Source organism: Calonectris borealis, chromosome 1 (assembly GCF_964195595.1).
Source record: "Calonectris borealis chromosome 1, bCalBor7.hap1.2, whole genome shotgun sequence".
Lineage (NCBI taxonomy): Eukaryota > Metazoa > Chordata > Aves > Procellariiformes > Procellariidae > Calonectris > Calonectris borealis.
Window position 1 is genome coordinate 15,083,651 of NC_134312.1, and position 17,779 is coordinate 15,101,429.

General features: G+C 41.4%; 1 protein-coding gene and 2 long non-coding RNA genes across 10 annotated transcripts in view; 1 reads left to right on the forward strand and 2 right to left on the reverse strand.

Annotated features, from left to right (window-relative positions):
- LOC142080298 (uncharacterized) overlaps nucleotides 1–5,498 on the reverse strand; it is a 28,908-nt gene extending 23,410 nt beyond the window's left edge. Inside the window, exon 1 of the long non-coding RNA XR_012672955.1 lies at nucleotides 4,429–5,498. This is a non-coding gene — a long non-coding RNA (uncharacterized LOC142080298). The remainder of the gene's footprint in view (nucleotides 1–4,428) is intronic.
- A 1,258-nt stretch (nucleotides 5,499–6,756) lies between these two features.
- Nucleotides 6,757–7,762, reverse strand: LOC142080295 (uncharacterized). 3 transcript variants are annotated; one of them, XR_012672950.1, is made up of 2 exons: nucleotides 7,645–7,762; nucleotides 6,757–7,368 (listed from the first exon to the last, which is right to left on the reverse strand). It is a non-coding gene; the product is annotated as an uncharacterized LOC142080295 (long non-coding RNA). The 3 variants fall into 3 exon arrangements; XR_012672951.1 differs by having other exon boundaries at nucleotides 6,757–7,327; nucleotides 7,439–7,762; XR_012672949.1 differs by having other exon boundaries at nucleotides 7,439–7,762.
- A 445-nt stretch (nucleotides 7,763–8,207) lies between these two features.
- Nucleotides 8,208–17,779, forward strand: part of KMT2E (lysine methyltransferase 2E (inactive)) — a 63,819-nt gene continuing 54,247 nt past the window's right edge. For 3 of the 6 annotated variants that reach the window (XM_075145341.1, XM_075145392.1, XM_075145383.1), the window contains exons 1-2: nucleotides 8,208–8,531; nucleotides 16,406–16,465. The gene's annotated coding sequence lies outside the window, so the exon portion shown is untranslated. Of the gene's footprint in view, nucleotides 8,532–9,100; nucleotides 9,164–16,405; nucleotides 16,466–17,779 lie in introns of all 6 variants that reach the window. The other 3 variants (XM_075145365.1, XM_075145372.1, XM_075145358.1) reach the window with 3 other exon arrangements.

Here is a 17,779-nt window from a genome sequence, read left to right on the forward strand (position 1 = left end):
ACTGAGCCCAGACACTGTGGCTCCTACATGAAGTATAGCCTTTCCTATGCTTGTGCAGAGATAGGAGACAGAAGTGTTTCTCAGAAACAGTTTAAAAATAGGATCTGACAACTGCCCAGCATGCCGTTATAAGCTTATGAGCTAGCTCCAGCATGTGAATGCTGGGGTAATGGAGTACAGCTTTGGAGATGAATTCAAAGTGTAGCACTACCCTGATAAAAGAAATAGTTTCATTTTGTGAAGAGTAGTCTTCTAAAAATGTCATTGTCACAGCTATCCTGATTAAGTAACATGCTCTTATAAAGTTTTCTAATTAGAAGGCCCATAGTTCTTCTGGATGCAATTTGAGACAACTCACCCTGTCTCGGCAGATAACACTACATCAAGCAATCTATCATCAGTCTGACAACATTGGGCCACAAACACTGTGGCCCAAAATGAAGTGGCACAACCACTGCACAGTTTAGCACTTACCGGGCAATAAAGCTGGTAAAAGACTTCTTAGGCTAGAGACTAAATTACTGTCTCAGTATCATGACCAGCTAGTCTCACTTACAGTCTCTTCAAGAGATTGCTTTACCTACACTAATAAAGCAGCACAGCTCTGCACCTCCAGTTTTGGGGGCAGGGGTTTTGGTTGGTTGGGGTTTTTGGGTTGTTTTTTTTTTTTTGGGGGGGGGGGGTAGTTTTGGGGGGGGGTATTTCGGGGTTTTTTTGGTGTTTTTTTTTTTAAAAAAAAAAAACAATAAACTTTCCTTTACTTAAATTTGGGGAAATCACATGACAGTCATCTAACCTGATAAGGAAAGGCAGGAACATAGGAGGCAAGGAAAAGAGCAAGTTTAGCACAAGAATTAGATGCTAATGCTTGTTTTCCAGATAGCTCTTCAGCTTAAGTTCTTCTTGTGCCCTCCCCACTCGTTTTGACACACCCTAGATCTGCCACACAAGGTAGTTTCGGACTTGTATTTCCTTGGTCTATACCAGTTGTACTAACACTGGATCGAGCAGCTATCAAAGCCCTGTACACATGACAACCAACTGGACAGAAAGACACATACTACTTCCTATAGATCAGATACTAAGAATTGAGCTCCACCAATACAAAGCTTCATTAGTTGCCAATCTACTGAAGTTTGCAGGAAACAAATCCATTATTACAGCCAGTGGTACTCAATGTCAGAAAGCTACCCATTCTGAGTATACCATTCTGCTGTCATACTTCTGTACTTCTGAAACTGAGTCCGAACAAGCCACATTGAGCAGGATTACAGCAGCCTTCAAAAGTTAAACCTTTGAAGAGACATGAAATACTGCTGCACTGAAGCTGCATTTCTACTTTTGAATACTAACGACTGCATGACTGTGCATCATTAACATGCTAGAAGACAGTGCTTCCATACTTGACGACAGGAGTGCAGGAAATTTATTTGTTGGGCCTGTGGTTGTCCCCTACCTCTGTTAAAAAGCTCCCCCCAGACAAGCCACAAGAAGAAGTTTCAGCAGAGATAAGAAACCTCTTTTGTCCAACACTTAATAACCACACAAATACAGCAGCTAAGTTTTGTTTGGGTTCCAAGCTTTCAACCAACACAAACACTTGCTTTCTCTATGATGGAACCACCTTCAGCTGCAGTTCTGGGATGCTGGAGCCCACAGTTCAGTAACTTCCTGACTCTAACACAGCCCAACTCTCAGAAAGTGACAGTATTTTCCCCCCATTTTCTTCCTAGAGATCCTCAAGAACCACCATTGTGCTTGCACTGCCTACATCTTAACACTGACTGAGGACAGAGCTTAATACTGTTCTCCAAAGCAACCAGAAGTTCAAGACTCTACTTGAAATAACAAGGTCATGCTAGAAGGAGAAAACAAACCACTGCCCCACTTCACTACCTGAAGGTCATATCAGTGAGCTGGACTTGGTGCAAATTCCCACTAAACCTGGGATTAGCAGCTTTAAACTCTTCCTTTAAGTGAGGAACCCAACTGTTAAGAATTGTAGAACCAGCCAATAACTTGTTTTCCTTCTAGAGAAAAACCTTACTAGTCTCAACTTTTTCGGAAAAGCTCACCATAATGCAAAGCCTGAAGTAGTGTGCAAAGGAAGTTCCTGCCCTGATCTGCTGCTGTTAAAGCCTTGAACAGTCTTTCCACATCCAGGTGGATAAACCGATCAGTTGGTAGTCACTGGACCTGCTCTACTACATGCAAATAATGAATATTCATGTGACTAGTGACCACTGTGACCCACAGGTATCACTTCCCTCCCTCCCCCAAGAGTAGCTCAGAACTCATTCAGTAAGAGTACTTCTTCATGGAATACCCCAGCTAGTAGATTATCAGTCACTTCTGGAAGAAGCAAGCCTACTCAAGTTTTACCCTCTTCCAACAAAATAAGCTCCTTAAGTCCCAAATCCTGTGAACACTTAAATAGGCTACAGTTGAGAAGAAATAGCATTTCACTTATTTTTGTAGGCTATCATTTCAGTGAATCTGAAATGATCTTGCCACCTACAACTGCAAGTCAATCTAGCAGTACCTTACATACTCTGAAAGTTTTGAACTTTTTTTTTTGAGCATGCTTGACTCCTTAAGCAGTGATTCTGGCTGCACTAGCCAAGTGCCTTTAAGAGTTGCCTCTCAAAATTCCTTAAGAACTGCATCTTTGCTAAGAAAAAACACACCTAATTTCACTAACAGTTAAAACATGCCATCTCCATTCTCCCTGCAGCTGCTTCTTCCTACTCCTGTTCAAGCAGGAGTGTTTGGAAAGCCACACAACGAACATTCACATTAGAAAAACATCCATTACAATTAGGCTTACACTAGATGCATTCTTCTCTTCTACTTCCTACATGATCACTTGCACCATCAAAAAAGGGGTGGTGCACAAGCAAGAATGAACAGCTGGGAAAAGGTGCAGGATCATCTTTCAGCATGAGCACCACTTCAACTGTTTCAACTATGGCATTAATGCATACTCAGATCTATTACACTGTTAGTATCTCTCTCCTTTCTCCCCTAAATACCCTTGAACTTCTGTCAGTCCCTTTGTAAGGCTAAAGGTAAACAACAGTGTTTAAATAACAGGTCTTAGCAAAGGCACAGACCACATATACATGCACAGACAGGCTATCATGGCAAGTTAGAACCACAAGTCTAACTGCTGGAGAACATCCAGCCAATTGAAATATCTTATTAAAAAGCAAAGAATTGTAGGTCAGTAATTGTTTCTCTCTGGTAGACTACCATAAATGCAAGCTACATGCCTGTTTTTACCCAGTCTCCCCCTCCTACAGCTCCTTTCCTTCCCCTCACCTTCCAGATTAAGACACAGCTTGCAACAGATTGGCCTTTGGGCAAATCCCCTCCCCAGAGGTTTCCAGCTCAAAGTCGTATGTACATTTGTTTTTTTTACTCATCATCTGCAGCAGAAGTAATTCAGCATGCATCAGACATTGGTTTGAGACTGCACTGCAACACTGCTGAAGTCACTGCTTCTTTGAAGAGAACTAATACTGCTTCCCTGAGAACAGCTAGTAGAACAACCTTGAAACAAACAAACAAAAAAATATTATGAGCCCATTAAAACTTGCCTTCATTTCTACAGCTTCATAAAAGCATAGAGACACCTCAATTCAAGTACTCCTGCAGTAAGCTACCAGTTACACAGGGAGCTTTTAAAGTAGTTCACTTCTTGGTTTTTAAAATCTGGTATTAATGTGAGCTACCTAAAAGGGTGCTTTTAAGAATTAAAGCTCTAGCTGCCATAGTTAAGCTTTTGATTTGATTTCCAGGCATTCTACATAAACTACTCTATAACATAAGAATTCAAACTGCTCCCTCACAGTGAGGTAGGCAACTACTCCCCATTTCATAATTATGGAATACATGCCTAAATGCAAGTACTAATAAAATAGAAATGTGTTTTTTCCTCATCTTCAGTTCAAATTAATGTTCTTCATGTAACACATCTGCAAGGAAATACACACAATGTCAGGTCCCAAATAAATCTGTTCTCTATCAAAAGAATCATTGTACACTGAAAGCCTCTCTGGAAGCTTCCATTACAAAGGGAGTATTTACCTTGTGTCATACTATGTCTAAACAAGAAGAATCAGTAACCCAATCACTTAAATGTTCAGTCAACAAACTAATTGCCTCCTCATAACACCCTTTCCAGCAAGCTTTTTTTTTTTTTCCCCCTTTAAAAAAAAGCCTCACAACCTCTAGGACTCAAGAATCCTGCTCTTTATAGTAGTCTGCACAGAACAAAATTGGTTGGTGCAATGCTCAGCCGACAGCCACCATCTGACACTCAAAAAAGGGGAGGGAGGCTGTTCTTTTAGGAAGCGGAGCTTATATCCTAAAAGCAAATGAGACTCCAAACTTTTGAGAGCTTCACACTGTGTCACCCTTAATTACCGTCTCCTCCATTTCTTTCCTGGTATCCTTTATATAACCTACAAAGGAAAAATGTAGTACTATTAGATGCTTCCAATCCTGTTCTTCTACCCCTCCCCCGACAACACAGAGATGCCCTGCAGGCTGTATCTGCAACTAATATGGACTACTTACAGTAGCTCCCAAGTCCCCAATCAGTTCTTATGTAACTAGACTCCACCTCGCTATATTACTTATGTAACACGTATTAAGTAGCGTCTATTATACGGGAGTCTTCTATATTACTCATATACTTTAATTCCAGTAGTTCTCACACAACACATTCACCAAATATTCAAGCTTTATCCCCCACCAACTTACTACTGTAGAGGAAAAGAAGAAAAAAAAAATATTCACATCTATCTGGGGACAGACTGAGGACAGAAAAAGTGCTATGAAACACTTCTAAATGGAACAAACCACCACCCTTAAAGCATCAGCGATTTTAACTGTTAATTTGTTCATTAGGTTAGATGCAGAGGCTACATTTACACCCTGCCATACAAGAACAAGACATGGGAACTAGCACTGAATTGCTTTGAAAACACGAGAACCCCACCCAAACAGTAACACGAGTTACATTCCTTGAAGAAAAAAAGTGTTAGGATTGGAAAACATACATTTTTCACTTACTTCCCACCAGAATACTGAAATAAAGACAGACTCAGAAAATATATTTGCCAAGTTTCCAAGCCTACCCAGACCTGTGTGACAAGTTAATTTTCCTATGAACCTCAGAAAGTACGACATGGGGCATCTTCACGATATTTGCATATCATAGTTTTCATCTGCACTAAATATATGCTTAAATCTCTGTGTTAAAGACTTAAAGATGCAGGCCATCCGCGGCCTAACTTTGTAATACATGCCACATTACCCCACAGAAAAGCTGCTCAACTCCTACAACAAGATCCAACAACATACAATTAAAAGAATATCGATCCGTTTTTCCGTAACGAAGTTCTGTTCCAAAAGAATAAAGTCATTAATAGCTTGCAGATTTTTCCTCAGGTCCCCCACCCCGTACCCCCGGCAAAGCAACACACTGGAAATGCAACGACCTCCTCGTCAGAAGAACAACTCCGCATAGCCTGTACATTTTCCTCAGCTGTTTTAATGAGATCATTTAAACATCGCTTAAACCAACTCTTTCAGTAAGTTTCTCAGTAAGAGCCATTCTATGATTCTGGGGAACCTAACTTACAGGTACAAGTGCTCTCGTACCCGAGAAGGGGAAGCCGAGCGAGAGCGGGTGGCATTTGCGTCAGTACACCCGGCCGCTGAAGGCCCAGCGCAGGAGCCGCGCACCGCCTGCTCCCGCGCTCTGGCGGAGCGAGTAGGCGCCGAGGGGAAACTTTCCCCTGCGGTGGGTAAAGCCTTACGCAGAGAGGGGGTGGCATGGAAAGCTTCCCCCGAGAGCAGCTACACGCTGGAGATGGGTGGAGAATGAGGAGAGAAGCGAGAACCTTCCTCAGCAGCAGCTACACCCTCGTGCATAGTTAATGGGGGAAGGGAAACGGGAACCAACGCGGCACCGACGGCGTTGTGCAGGGAGGGGGGGGGGGGAAGGGAAGCCCGGACTCTCCCGAGCAGCCGCCGCCGCCTCAGCCAGCTTGGTCTGCAGCCAAACCCCACAAGAATGCAACGCGGTCACATGACCTCCGGCGGACGTGCAACTCCCTTCCCTCTCCAGGGAGACCCTGCGCCATCTTGTACTGACGCAGTTACAAAAGCAGGCACGAGTTGCTCCTCGCTCGCTCTTCCCCCGCTCCTCTCCTCACAGCCCCGGCACTGTTTGGGAAGGAGAAGCCAAGGCCAGCTCCTGCTTTCCTTTTCACCAGCTCTTCAGGGATCCCCCGCCCGTCAAGTCCTCCCTCGCGCTGGGATCATGGCGCCCGTTTTCTCCCTTTGCACCAGCCTCCCCCAGCAGCTCCCCAACCCTGCCCAGCTGCGGCTGCCCCTGCTGCAGGATGATGTCAGCACCAGCCAATCACGGCGCGCCGGGCTGGCCCAGCCGGCCTGGCTATTGGCTCCCGCGCAGCTCCCTCCCCCCTCCTGACTCAGCCTCCGCCGCGGTTCGCTGCGGAGCCGCAGCCAAGACACAAGTAGGGGGAGGGGGGAAGGAAAAAAAACCCTACACAAAAAACCGACAACCAAACCCACCAAGACGCCAGCCGCCATTTCGCGCAACAACAGGCAGAACCCGAGCGAGCAGCCCCAGCCAAGCGCCCTAAGGAGAGAGAGAAAAAGAGAGAAACAGAGATACACGCACAGAAGAGTTAGACAGGAAAAAATACCCATAGACTCCGCCATGATCACAAGACGTTTAATCGCCCCCCTCCTCCCTTAGACTCAATGCCCCATTACAGCCGCCTCCTCTGCGTCCAACCAGCTAGCAGATCCCTTCACCTCGGCTCCCTCCTGCCGCAGCAGCAGCTGTTTAGAGCCCCAAACTCTCTCTGCCCAAGGTGTGGGGGGACGCTAGTCTATGGCGTCTGCTAACTGCTTCTCCAGTCACCCGATTGTGGCGGCTCCATCGAGGCAGGGTAAGAGCTGCCAGCCCAGCTTTTATCTGGTGCCTCGAGTTTGCGCACTGAAGGAGGCTCGCTCAGCCCCTGGTGGGCGTCGAATGAAACCCCAGCCACCGCCTCCCCTCCCTCAATCAGCCATATCGCTGGAGGGGCTGAAGCTGGGCAAGGCAGGCAGGGCGGTGTACGGGCAGAACAGGAGCTGGGAGGGGATATGGCGAAAGGAAGAGGAGCTCGGTACAAGCGGCAGAGGCTGCGTCTGCCCCGGAACGCTGAGCGAACCTCTTCTCCCTTTGCCAGCTCCCGCTGGTCCGGATAAAAGCAGACTATACCTGCTCCCCAAGTGCCGTTCCCTAAAGGGGAAACTCGGCTCGTTTACTGCTCGTCTTGTTCCCTGCAGAAAAGAACGCCTTCAGCAAGTGCTATCCCACTCGCCTTAAGAAAAGAAGCTCTCTCCCACTTGCCTTATATATGAGCCTTAAACGCTTCGGGGAAGATTCTCAGCCTCAAGTGTCTTATAGACAGGAAAGATTCAGTGAAAGCCTCCACATCGCCCTGAACGGGTCTCAGTCAAAGCTCCCGCTCCCTCCCCTTTCTTGCCCCCCTCTTCCCCGCCCCTCAAGTTCCTCTGCGCGTGAGAGCCGGCGGGTCTGCCCAGCTTTTCGCGTACTTTGTGGCGAAAATTCACTCCTCGGGTTGAGATTCATAAAGAATAGGTATGCTGAGAGTAACGACGGTCGTGAGGAGGAAGCCGGAGGTGGGGGGGAGAGCAGCTGAGGACGGAGTTTTGGCGTTTCTGCCTCAGAGGATGCAGTTCTGAGTCAGACATCCTCCCGCCCGCGTTCGGTTCCACAACAGCCTGGGTCAGAGCCACTGCCCCTCCCCCGCGGTCTGCGCCTCCGGGGCTGCGGATCGCCCCCGGCACCAGCCCCAGCTGCGGCCGCCCCTCCTCCGCTGCCCTACTTCCCTCCACACCTCCTCACAGCCCCCCTGCCCAGCCCCTGCCGCAGTCTGGTGTCTCGGCCGCGCCCAGACCCGAGCCGTTCAGCGTAACGTGCAAAGCGCTGTTGCAAAATGGACACTGAGGGCTCGGCGGGCGCAGGCTGCACTCCCAGCCCATAAGCAAAATGGCGGCTGTTTGGCTTCGCCTTGGTAACCCTGCCCCTGCCAGGCGGGGCGGGTGAGCCCCGTGCAGTGGGAGGGAGGGGAGAGCGGACGCCATTTTCCCAGAGAGAGGCAGTGACATAGAAGGGAGCGTAGGAGGCTGAAAGGAGGGAGACACGGGAGCAGCGGCGGCAGCGGGGTTTGTACACAGGTCCCAAGGCAAAGGCGCTTCCGAGCTGGTCCCCGTAGGGTTCTGCGCACTGAGCTACGTTTGGGGGGAGGGGGGGTCTCCTCTTTCCTTTCTTTCCCTTTTCTTTCTTTTACCAGAGCCTGCTGAGGGTTGAGTCCTGCCTAGGGTAGGGATATCCGCAGTGGGGCTGTTGCATTGTTTTGGTTGGGGTAGAGAAGGGGCTCAGCTGAGGAGTCCTGCTGCCTGGCCTGTGACCATTACAGGTGAGTCTTTGGTTATTACCAGCGTATTCTGCTGTGGGTGCTTTGGGGAGGGGGGTGGAAAAAGGGAGTGAAATGCGACGGGAGCGTCTCGTTACCCCCGGTGGGAGTATAACTCCCTTCCATCCTGGAATGTGTTTAAATTCTTCTTAAATTGTCTTGAATTTGTTTTTCCTTTTGTGGGGTTTGGTTAAAAATGGCAGACTGTCGCTATATCTTGTGAATATGGCGGGTTACTGTAACTGGAGGAGCTGAGGAGAATTTTTTGGCAGTTATGCCAGATTTATGCATTATACTTGGAAAAAGAGCTAAAAGGGGCTATTATGTGACACCATACGCTTCCTTAGACTGGTGGTTTTAAGAACGGGTTTGTATGTTATTGGGACTGCGTATTGAGTTTTATGAAGCTTAAGGAAACCTATTCTCTTCCTCCATCCTGTATATTTTTGCTTTGTGGTACTAAAATGGCTCGTTATAGGCCTAATCTCTCTGCCTTCCACACCCCCGCCTCCTTTCCTCCCTCCCTGCTAATATCTCCGCTTCGTGGTGTAACCTGGACAAACGGAAAGCAGTCCTCAAGAGTTTCTATGCCAATTTAAAAGGGGATCATTCTCTCCACCCCCTTTCTTGAGGCTGTAAGTAGTTATATTGGCATCCCTTTCTTGCTTTAGTTGCTGCAGCCAGTGTTCGTCTTTCTTGGGTGGCATATTTCAATATCTTTCTTAAAGAAATAAATATTTGTGGGTAGACCCTATTGCTGCAGACATAGGGGAGGAAACAAACGGTTCACTGTGTAGTACTAAATAGGGTAGAGAAACATAATATAGCCTGATTATAAAGGTCCTGTATTCCCCCATGCTCAGCCATTAGGGAGTGTGCGGTGGCTAAAAGCCCTGAGGTCCCTAAAATGGTACATACTACGTGTCGTTAAAAGCAGAAGTTTAGTGCTGCATCTAGATTTAGGAATGTTTTAGTCTGTTTATTTACAATAACTTAAAGGAATAATAACGAAACGTTTTTGTTATTCAGGGCTCAGATCAGAGAAAAGAAAGAGATATCCATGGCTGTACTTATGATGCATGATTAATTGATTATAATCACTATACTTTTAAAGTTACTTTTCAAAAAATGTGGAGCAAATTTTTTAATTTCCCTCTTTTGTCCTTTAGAGATTCTAAAAATGGCGGCCTCAGGCTGATGTTGTGGTAATCTAATCAGCTCGGGTCCTCCACACCCCATGCAGTGCGTTTGTCTGCAGCATATTAGAGTCTTATTATGTTTAAATGGAAAGACTGTTCCCTTCAAATAACGTACAAAACATCTCTTGACTTTACTGCGATTTAAAAATGCTGTGTTCCAGCTGATTAATTTTATTGGTTATGTGTGTGAAAGGCAAGTGAACGAGACCACTCTTGTCGGGGAAAAGGGGGGTGGAAAGAGGCAACACTCAGGCAGCTTCTTTGAGGGGTGTGTATAGGTTGCTGTAAGGTAATATGTATGTCGGTTTAATAATTTGGAAAAGCTCCTGCGTTTGTGATGGATACTGTACATCTGTCCATCGTATTAACAACATAAAAGCAGTAATATTTATCAAAGTAAGTAGTGGATTAAGATCACTAAAACAGTCAGCTAAATTCTTTGTGGAATCACATTTGTGAACGTCATGCACACCTTCCAGGAAATACCTTTGCTGGACATAGGGGTAGATATTCCATATATTCATGGTTTAAGAATACTAAAATAACTTAATACTTACGGAAATAATGCATGTGAGATTATAACCTGTTACTTTATTAAGACACGGAATTTCTTCTGCCACCATGTAATCTTGGTATTACATTTTTTTCTTCAATTTATTTTGTATATTGCTGTATAAATTGTATATGTGGTAATACACATACAAATAACTGAGGCAAAGTGCAGTTCCTAACCTCTAATTTTTTTCCTAAATGAAATATGAACCTTTTAGTATCACCACTATAAATATGTTTGGGTGGGGGGAAGGGAGGTCACAAGGATTTATTATTTGGTAGTTGGTGTATGTATTCTGATACAAACTATGGAGGTTGCATATTGTATGTTTTAAGCAACAGCAACAAAAAAAATTTCACTTTTTTTTTTGTATGTCTGTCTTTAATCTTGTCCTTCGTTTAATGAGGTATGAATTCCTATTCTAGTATAGCTTTGGAACCTTCTGGATTTAAACAATAAAAAGTGAGGTATTGAAATGGCAAAACTGTCTTCAATCTCTGAAGAATTTTAATTTAGATACCATTTAGAAGCACTGATGTGTGGTTTAAGATATACCTGAAGTTGAACAATAAAATAGTAAGACTTTTAGAGTGTTGTTAATGCATGCTTTTTGTGTGTTTTGGGGCCAAAGGCTGAGTGATTTCAACCACCAAATGATGCGTTAATAGTCCAGTAATGCATGCTTCCATCATGCCTTCCTTATTTATTTAGATTTGATTTTTTTTTAATAAACCATGTCTTACTCTGTTTATTAAAAAGTACACGAATAAAATTCTAAAGAGTGTGTGTATGGGCCATTTTGGAAACCTTTTGCCTTTTTCTTTCCTCTCCCTAAGTTTAAAGCTCCTGTTCTTGTGAATAGTTTTTTTAACATCATGACTTAGAGGGCTGCACAGCTCTGCAGTCGAACTTCATGGCCTCAGTCATGTTCTCAAGCAGACATCTGATTCAAGACTAAAATTAAAAGAAAATAATTTTGTACACTTTACAAAAAGTGTTCTTGGGGGGAGGGGAATTAAATAAACCCAAAGATTGACATACTTGTACTCAAATTTTACAGCTTATCTTATAGATTGTAAGTTTTATGCACTAAGAACCTCTTGGGAATTTTGAGATCTTCCAGAGTTTTCCCGTATGAGTTTTAGTGAGTCAGTTTGCCTTTGTGACTCAGTTTCTCCATTTGTAAAAACAGATCTGTGATTTGTTTTAAGGAGATAATATTACAAAGGAAATTCTGCCTTTGTTTTTTAACTCCAATGATGTTGATATATTAAAGTATATTCATAAAAAATGAAATACCCCCACCCCCCCAACCTAATAAAAACTTCTTGAAAGAGGGAAAGTTTGAAGTCTAAATTTCTTTTTTTCAAGGGACATTTCTGATTTACAAATGTTGTGTTACAAATGCAATAATACGGGCTGTAGTTCTAAAACGGTTTATGTTCTAAAATCGTTTATGTATCTTCAAGCTTTTCATATCTGAAGGAAAAATCTGCTTAACTGTCACTTAGCCTTTTGGGTGAGCTTTTTTTGCCATCTGGGAAATTTCAGAGGGGAAATAATACTGGCTTTTTAGACTATACCTAGGGAAAGTTTCGCTCAGCACTAAAATTCAGATTACTTGAAGGAGTTGCATTACCTCATATCTCTGATGCAGTTTCAGCACACACAACTGTTAATATTCTGTTGGAAAGCAACAGAAATACAGAAATCTGTGTCACGCTGAAGGCTGTAGTGTCTCTCTAGTCCTGATCTCAGTTTGATTTAAGAACAGTCTTAACTTTGTGTGCATGCTACTACTAATTGTAGTAAGGACTATTTGTGGGACTTAGCTAAGGAGTGGTGTACGTAATTGTAGAATCGTGGCATTGTTCTAAATAAATTAATGTAAATGAAGGTTTAATGAAAATATTTTGCTGTTTTCGTGTAACATTCTAACAAAATTGAATGGGGGGGCGGGACGTGTAGATTGGTGAAGATATAAAATAAAACCCAATTCAGACTTCTGGAGAGATCCTAAAGAAATCCATCTATGTTATTGGCCTTGTGACTTCCATACAAACGAGCATTTGTGAATCTCTCAAAAGCAAATCTTGTTGGACAGTGTTTTTGGAACAGGTACAGTGTTTAAATGTTTCCACTGTGCAAATAGTAGTTTTGATTTATTGCTAAGAATGAAACTTAAGGCATCTCTGGGGGAAAAAAAAGTTTCAGCATATGTAGAATGTGGATTAGAAAAAAAAAAACTTCTTATTCTTCCAAATTCTGGATTATTTAAAATATTAATTGTAGTGGGCTTTTGAATGGTGCAAGATGAACATTTCTAACTACATCAGTGTTCACATTTTCTTACTAATCAAAGAATCGTACCCACAAAAGTTAACCTAATCTCTTTGAGGAGCCAAAATTCTGCTCATGACCTTCATACTACAAAAAAACCTGCTATAGTTGTGTTCAAAGACAAAACTGTTGTTACCTTTAAGGCATAACAAACAAGTTATTTAAAAGAAACCTTGTCAAGGTTTCATATACTTGCTAGGAGATACTGAGATTATTTTTATTTCCTCTTACAAATCTTGATGTGGTATTAATGAAACAGGCAAGATTTTAAGCTCTGCTGGTTGTTAGAAAATTTTAATAATTAAGGTTATCTGTAAACCTTTGAAGACAGTTTTGTTGTACAAAGTATATTTTTTTAACATGCCTGACTTAAGTGCTTTCTTGTCTTTATTTTATTATGATAAATCACAGTGTCCACTCAAGTTACGTGTTTCAAAAGTACAAATGAAGAGTATGTTGAAGGAGCATGCAGATTGCATCCAGTGCAAGTAAAATGTGTTTTAGTTTTGCATATTTTAAGTAAGAGTGCTCTCTCTCCTTTCATGTGACAGTTCATACACTGCTTAGATGGAAATACAGTGTTGTAATACTTACGTGAGACTTGCAAGGGACCAGCAGTTTTGCAAATCAGGCTAAGTATGGGAATGCCAAAATAGTGTTGATCCTAGTTTTAAAATTTAGTTTTAAGTTAACATTTTCAATAGGTGTAGATATTCAAATGTCATAGTGCAGGGTCAGGTTTAGGGAAGCCTTTTTTTTATTTATTGTAATTTGTATTTGTGTTCTGTGTATTGTTTTATGCCATCATAGTCTAGGTAATCATTCACTTTTATATCTTTATCGCAAAAATAAATTACCATCAAGTTCAAAAACAAGATGGTAAGACTAGATTTTAATGATGTTATTGTACCTTATATTACAACTTAAGAAGGAGGACCTATAATCTATTGTCCGTTGTTGGTTATTTCATCAGTCATAGAAAGTGATTAAATTAATATCCTATATTTACAAAGTGAGAATTTAAAATGTATATGGGATGGTAGGTTTGGATCTTTTACTCTGAGGTGCTCTGAATAGTTAAATTGGTTCAGTGTTCATTACTCTCTAACTCTTCTAACTTGACGTCTAAAGATACTTTTTTCTTTAACAGTGGGTGATGCTCTTAACTTGCCTTGAGTAGACAAAAGGCGCTAACTCCTAATTAGTATGGATATAATGGGGCTGTGTTTGAAACCATATCACAAGACAGATGATATTCCAAGTCTAGACAGTTAATCCTGTCTTAACTGTTGGTTTAAAGAAACTTTTCCAATGAGGAATGTTTTTAGTAGGTTCTACTTAAACTGAAGGTGAAGACCTGAGAATTACAGCAACTTATTTATAGCTTTTGGGGAAGATACAGAGAGATTACACCTCTCATTTGGTTTCCAAATCTACCATTCTAGAGCTGTGAAAGAAAGGTGAATGCTTTTATATATAACTGATAAACAATACAGTAGTTCTTTTACTGGTTACAAGGATAAGGTTCCTCCCTCAGATGCTTTACCAAGTAATACAGCTGATTGCCCTTTTCTTGCTTAGGGTGGAAACACTTGATGGGAATCTTATTCTTTAATATCATTATGCAGGATTTTTATGAATGACCGTAGTGGGTTTTTTAATAATGTTCATTCTCTACTGTCCCTTACTTTCCAATCACATCTTCTGTACTGGAAGACAAATAAAAGACACACTCTGCATTTTTTTTTTCCTGCCTTCTGTGTGACAGCAGTATTGAAAGTTAAAAGCTGTGTTTTGTGCTTCCATTACTGGGCAGAATTTCTTTGTTGTGTTTATTCTAAGATGACGTATTTCATATCTTTGTTACTACAATTAAAAATACATACTGAGATCTCCTTTGAAAAAAGGTATAAAGTTACAAATGCATGGAATCTAAATTTCTTAACACAAATCATTCAGTATAGTTTTGCAAGATAATTGCAATTGAAAATGAAATGTTTTTTGTTTTCTTGAAAGTAGGAAAGATCTTTTGATCTTAAACTTCTGTATTTTTTTGGCTGTCCTTGAACATGGCATGTCCCTTCCATCTGTTCCCTCACCCTCTCTTGCCGTCTTCCTCCCAAAATCTTAGTAAAGAGCATTGAAATACTGCCAAGTTGTTACCAAGAAGTATAGCCCAGGTTGAACTATGGTTAAAATTACGTAAGAGTTCTTCTGACTGCTAGAAAGAATTAAAGTTTCTGTTTGAGAGAGTGCAGCTTTCTGACTTGCTTGTGTTTAGATTCCTAGGCATAAGTGTAACAATTAGGTGGATGTCTACAAACTGCTTCCACAAGTAAAAGTAGAAGTGCTGTTGTGCTATTCATTTAAGTCAAATGCCACTGATAAAATAGGGGAGTTAGTTTTTGGAATCTGCCTAAGCAAAAACATGTCAAAATAGAAATTTGCTTAGCTGAAATGTCAGACTTCAAAGAAGTCAAAAGAATTTACTTCTTATGTAGTAGGTATCTAATAATTACAGTAGACTCCCAAGTCTTATTAATAAGCATAGAAAAAATAACTTAAATGAATTATTTTATTTGATGTCATGAAGACAGCAAAATATTTAGGTTGTTGAAGGTAATACCAATATGTATTTGTAGCCACATGTTTTCCCCCCAAAAAGCCTTACTACTTGGGAGGAATATTGGGCCTTAGAATTTAGACCTTCCAGTAACTGAATCATCATGAGGTATACTGTTACATTTAATAAAAAATAAATATACTTAGCCCTTACAGTTATAGGTGTGACTTACAGAGTATTATTATAGAATGTGGACTGTATGTACTTGCAGAAACACTTTATATTTTGAAATGTTTGTCAAGAATAATAACTTAAGGTAACAGGCTTAAATAATGTTTTCTTGGAGAATAATTAGTAAGTCACATTTTCATAGAATCATAGAATAGTTTGGATTGGAAGGGACCTTTAAAGCTCATTTCGTCCAACCTCCCTGCAATGAGCAGGGCCATCTTCAACTAGATCAGGTTGCTCAGAGCCCTGTGTTTCAATGTTTCCTTCATTGAAACCTTCAATGTTTCCAGGGATGGGGCATCTACCACCTCTCTGGGCAGCCTGTTCCAGTGTTTCATCACCCTCGTTGTAAAAAATTTCTTCTGTATATCTTTTGTGTAAGTTTAATCAACAGTTATTTACCACTTCGTGGTAGATGGAGAAAAATGTTTGCAGTAAAACAGCTGATACAAAAAATGACTTAAAGCCAAGATCTTTTTTACAGGGAAACTATTTTATTTGTTTTCTTAACCTTTGAATTTCTATTTAAAGGAATTTTACATGTCACAGTGATATAGTATAACACACTACTGTTAGGTAGCTAGTATATCCTGCCCCAAGCAATAAGTAATATTGCTATCAAAAAGTAATTTTTTCTCTTACTTTTCCTTGTGTCTTGTACTTGTCTTTGTATTTTACAATTCCTTGACTCTCCAGCTCAAATAATTGATAATCTTTAAACGGATAGGCCTTTTTGTGTGTGGTTTGTTTTAAGAAGTATGGCAGGTGTTTAGTAAACTTAGAGACATCAAGTGATTGACAGTGAATTTTCAATTTTGGGGATTGATTTCTGAAAACATAAAAACTAAAATCTGTAAGCATGGTATTTTTCTGTATACCTCTGCTCGCTGCTTCTTTGATAGATTTCTGTTCAATAAACTAATTCTTATTCTTTCTGTAACTACATTTACCTTTATTTCCCTTCTACCACTTATTCTTTTTCTTTTCCTAGTCCCATATTTTGTCTAACTTCTACTGAGAGAAGAAAAGAAGGAGTGAAGAGAGAGAAGAGGTAAGGGGAAGTCTTCCATGTTTTAATGGACTGGCATAAATATTTGAGGAGGAGAGAGCGCTTGCCATAACTTCTTCAGGAATACACAAGAAGAGCACTCTTGGACGAGATAGTAAAGGGAAGATAGCCTATGACCAGTGGAAACTAGCTCTTCTGTACGGCAGAAACTTTGCTAACTGACAAACTGATTTTGGGTTTTTATGTAAAAGGGCAGCTTTCTTTCTACTGACTAGAGCTGATGTAATGCATGTAATGACCTGTATACTGAAGAATTGATACTTACATGATGGAAATTCAAGTTTTTTATGCATGAATCTTGAATACCATGGAGGAGGCAGGTTTTTTTCTTCCTTGTTCTAGATCCCAAACTCAAGACCAATTCATGAAGTTTGGCTGTCATTCCAAACATAACTGAGGTCTTTGCTGAATGAACTTTACATTTATGGTATCGAGATGCTAATGAACTCTCTACTTCACCGTGCTTGTTCTTGCTCTATATTGGCACTGGATTAAAAGCAAAGAAGGAGGAGGGTCCTTACCCGGTAGTAGTTTGGCTGTAATAGCCGTGTTTCTTAAATAAGTTGGTCTAATGATCATTAGGTCTCTGTTAGTATAACCAGTAACTTAAAAAACAACAATTTGATAGAGTTAGGAACTTAGTACCCTTGAGATCTCTGAAGCTCAGTGAAGATCCAAGAGGGGCTGGAAAGGGGCAGCTATGAGCAGTGTCCTGGGAGAAGCAGGGAGAGGAAGCGTAATGATTTTATCATTATCTGTCATATGTATAACTCCAAACCAGCCATAGCAAGTAGTTTTGGTGGTGTGTTTTTTTGTTTTCTTTTTTTTTTTTTTGGCTGGCTGACAGGGCGTGTGAGAAGGAGGTGAGGTGGACCTGACTACTGACAATGTATAGGTCAGTGTGGATGGCATAGGAGGTTATTGAGGGGCTTGTGAGTGAGGCCAGGACCAGTTAATATTGTGATGAGGAGGATGGGGAGGAAGATACTGCTATGAGAGGGATGTAGAGAATGTTAGGTCAGTGGGAATGTTTGGGCACAAGCTACAAATAGGAAATACTACAAAAAAATAGGAAACCAGATTTCCTTTAGAACAAGTTTGTTTCTTCTATGTGATTTGCAGGAGTTGGTCATTAATGGGTCCTAATTTGTATATTGTATTTGAATGTACCTACTGTGTCTTATTTTTACTTACTACCCTTTTTTGTCTCAGCACAAATTTGAAGTAGACTGCTAACTTATTTCTTAGGTTACCATAGAGAGCAGCAAACAGTAGCAAAGGCCTGAATTTGGACTC